The sequence below is a fragment of the Durio zibethinus genome, chromosome 2, assembly GCF_047325235.1.
Source record: "Durio zibethinus cultivar Kanyao isolate XHJ-2024 chromosome 2, ASM4732523v1, whole genome shotgun sequence".
NCBI classification, from domain to species: Eukaryota; Viridiplantae; Streptophyta; class Magnoliopsida; order Malvales; family Malvaceae; genus Durio; species Durio zibethinus.
In genome coordinates, this window is record NC_143163.1 from 36,153,834 (window position 1) to 36,158,617 (window position 4,784).

Below are 4,784 nucleotides of genomic sequence, written 5' to 3' on the forward strand. Positions count from 1 at the left end.
CGAAATCTTTGATATTAATTATTATTGGTCATTGCTATTGGTGTAGAGTTTGTGTTTAAGTTTTGAATTTTTAATGACTTTTTTTTTTTACTTCTAAAATGATCAAGAGCTGATGGAAGGGATATTAATAAGTAAAACAATTTGCATGATAGTGACAGAACAATAACATTCAGAGATAGTGACAAAACCATATTACCAATTTTAGTATTCCAATAGGGATAACAAGAGATGGCGGTGTTCAGAGTATTCATCAACAACATCCTTCCATGGATCCATCGGAGAACATCATCTCAGATTTTTTGAAAGAATGGTAAGGTAGTGGATGTTTTTATTCCTAAGAAAAGAATTACAAGAGGCAGGAAGTATGGTTTTGTGAGGTTTGAGAAATAGTAGAAGTAGTTAAGGGGGTGAATCACTTGAATGATACATGGATAAAGGATTACAAGATCGAGTTGTATTTGGAGACTCAGCCCTGGTCATTTATTAGTTATGAGGTCCAAGTTAGTCAAGCAATTTGAAGAAGTTCAGTTTAAGCATCGCCTAAAGAGGAAAACCAAATTGTTGACGCACTAGCTACTTTAGCTACAATGATCAAAATGGATGCAAAGATCAAGACCTAACCCATCAAGTTGGATGTGAAAGAAGTACCGGCACATTGTTTAGGCATTGAAAAAGAAGTTGATAGGAAGCTATGGTATCATGATATTCTTCAATATATAAAAAGTTAGCAATATCTAAAGCATGCAACAAAAAATGATAAAAAGATTATCAGAAGGCTGACTATGAGTTTCTTTTTTGATAGAGATATCATTTATAAAAAAAAATTGAAATCAAGTATTCTTAAGATGTGTGAATGCAGTTGAAGCAAAAAGAATTCTTAAAGAAATGCATGATAGGATTTGTGAGACATATGCAAGTGGCCATATGATGGCTAGACAAATTATGAGGCTGACTATTAGTGGTTAACAATAAAAAATGTCTATTTTGATTATACTAAAAAAAATCATAAATGTCAAATTTATGTTAATAAGATTCATGCTCTTGAGTCAGTTTTGCATGTTTTAGCACCTCCTAGGTCATTATCTATGTGGGGCATAGATGTTATTAGTCCTATCACATCAAAAACTTTAATAGGCATAAATTTATCTTTGTGATAATTGATTATTTCACAAAATAGATAAAAGTTACATCACATGCTAGCGTGACCCAATTGATGGTATGCAAGTTTATAAAGAAGAAGATAATATGGAGATATAAGCTTTCAAAGAGGATTATTTTTGATAATGCAAAAACTTGAATAGTAAAATGATGAAAGAAATGTGCATTCAGTTTAAGATTCATCATCATCATAATTGTTTACATTAAAAAATGTGTTAAAAAATATTGATAATGAAATTATTGTACAAAATTTTCAAAATATGAAATCTCGTCAATGACAATTGTAAAATTTTTAACAATTATAAATGAATGTGGAAATTTTTTACTACTATTATGTTATTATTATTGTTGTTTTATAATTAATATAATTGAACTGAACATTCACTAAATAAAATTTCTCTCTCTCCAATGCTGCTTTTAACTTACTCCCACCTCTTATATCATTTTTTGTGTCCAAAGACTAAAACCCGATTCAAGGGATTGAAAGGCTTTAAAACTATGACAATACTGACATATTTTTGGCTGGAGACTACAATCACAACACTATTTAATTTCAGTCTAAATATATCTGAATAACAAAGTTATATCAATATCTGAATAACAAAGTTATATCTATATCAATGCTAGCGACAATAACTGTTGGCAGATGGCAGCAAATATAAATACTCTTGAGACCCTTTCTTTTTAGCCAATTTAAAATTGACCGCGAGCTCAATTAGAAACCAAAATATTTGAAATAGATTGGTCATTTATATATTTGTGTCGCATAAAAAATTGATAATTCATGCATTTATATTGTATTTAATATAAAAATTATATTTTATAATTTATATTGGTATAAAAAATAAAAAATATATATTTTTATTTTTATTAAATTTATATATAATTTTTATTAAAATTTTAAATCTTATTACTTTTATATATTTTTTATATAATTTTTATGTCTTGTTTTGAATATTTATATCGATTTTGAAGAAAAAAAATCATTACTCTCATAAATCTAACAATGGTTAAAGCCAAGTGACGACTTAATATATAGAATACGAGACAATAGGAAGACTACGATGATTCTTAATTGAAGAAATTACCGGCCGGCAGGAACATTTCACTCCTGAGAGATAACGACTAACATTGCTGCAATAGTAAATTTAATAAATGATGAGAAGTAGAAGAAGCGGCAGCAGTTCATACTTGCTTTTGTAGTGAGTGATGAACAATTGAACAGTAATAAATATTTAGTAGGTACAAATTTTTTTTTTTTTGTATTCCTCAGATTTTCTACCCTATTTATTATTCTTATTTGTAATTTAAAACCGTTTCAATAAACTATTTTAATTTACTTTTACCCTTAAAAAAATATATATTTTCCTTTTCTTGCTCTTATTTTAAAGGGAAAATAATCTTTAAGGCAAACCTTTTGTTAGAACAGTCTATGGGCTAGACCACGTCGGACAACGCATGGCTTAGTACGTCAAGCCTAATAAGCCTGATTTTTAAAATTAAAAAAAAAAAAATACTTTTTAACTATTTTAGAGTTAAAATTAAATAAAAATATTTATTAAATTTTAACTAAATGAATTTTAAGTTCATAACTTGATTCGAATGATGGATATAAACAAAATTAGGCAGCTAAAAGCCTAAAATTACTGAAACGTATTCAACCACCATGGCCTAATTTTTGGATGTCTAATTTGCTAGCCTTCCTTGATTCAAAACTTTCGGAAAAAATAAGTACTGAAGCTAAATGAATGCCTTAATGGCATAACATGTGAAGATTATTGGAAAATCATCTATTATGATTTGCATAATTAACTTGAAAAACATTAAAAAAGTTTGATTCACAGATTTTTAGATTTTAAGAAAGAAAGTCATTTTGGAAAAATTGATATTGAAGAATAATTTGTGATTTTTGGATTTTGTTGATTTTAGAGAGTATCGTAAAATAATTGTGTTTAATTAGAAGAATATAAAATTATCTAATAAAATCTTTTAATATATTTTTTTGATGACATATAAACAACACATATAAGTCATAGCACATGAATAGCAAGTGATTTATTTAAATTTTTATGTAAATTGTTTATTTTATATTTTTGTTAAATTATTTAAGTAAAAATATTTTAAATTTTATTACACATATAATATATGTAATAATAATAATTTTTTTCATAATGATTTTCTCAACAAAGATCACATTTTTAATATTAAAAATGTTATTTAAAAAAATAATATTTTTTTATATTTTCAACAAAACATTAAAAACATCATTTTGTTAAAATTTGAAACATTAAAAATTTCATAATTTTTTATATTTTCAACAAAGACAACAATTTTGTCTTAAAAACATTGTCTTTGTTGAATTCTAAAAATAATTTTTTTCAAAATATATTTTTAACAAATATCATGTTTTTAATCTTAAAAGCATCATTTTTGCCCAAATTATAAAAACAAAATACTAAAATTTTTAGGCAAATAATGTTATTTATGTAGTGTGAAAATGCAATTAAGTAAGGTTAAAATTTAAAAAAAAAAATCACTTTTCAGTCGGAATCTAAGAAAAACTTAAGGAAATGACAATTTTTTTATTTTCCGTACTTTCTCTCTTTGAATATTGTTGGAATTGTAAAATTCCTGATGTGAAAAAAATTTTTGAATCAAATAAAAAATTCAATTAAGAAAATTTTGTGTACCAAACGCGGCCTATTACTTAAAAAATATCTCTTATATTTCAAAAAGTTCCAAAAACAATTTGACCCAAATTCGTTGAATGGGAAATTTAAAGACTTGATCCATTTGATAAGAAGTTTTAGGACTTATTAATTAAGTCAATTAGTTAAATTGATTATTTTCAAGACACAGCATGCATTCATTCGATTTTTTTTTTTTTAATGAATATTTATTTGAAGGTTTTGGTTGGTGAGACAATTTGGAATTCACTAATTTTATTTATCGTATTTCCCAATATTTATTTGAAGGTTGATACCCATGTGTGTATAAAAACATAAATTTGTGAACAACAATTATTCGACGTTTGACACTTTGCTTCGAACATTTAATTCAATTAAATGATGTATGATCTCTATTTAAAGGAATATTTACTCGACACCTATTATTCAAGTGGGCATATGTCGGTAGTGGTATTAAATATTTAGCCATACTTTTTCTTCATAAAATTAAAATCCCAGCTTTCAAGCATATATACATCAATAAAGATGGCGATATTTAGTAATTAATAGACATCATCTGTATACATGGCAGCATGCTGAATCCAAAAGAGATTCAACCGGTGACATTTTTATTTCTGTACGTAATTTCTTTGGAAACTTTAATACGAAGAGGTTTGGTAAGTAAGGCAGAAATTAATTATACATATGCTTTGAGAAAATTAAAGCAAATAGAGAACGAAACATGTGCTTTTTGGGATAACAAGTTCGGTGGAAGTGTTTTAAGTTAATTTTTTTTTATAGAATTACATATATAAAAAAATTATAATTGCCGTCAAATATTTTTTATATGACATCTAATATAACAAATTAATGAAATAGATCCACCAACAAATTAGTTTATCAGCAAATTTAACATAAATTTTGGTTAAATTTGAATATGATACAATTTGTGAACTAAAA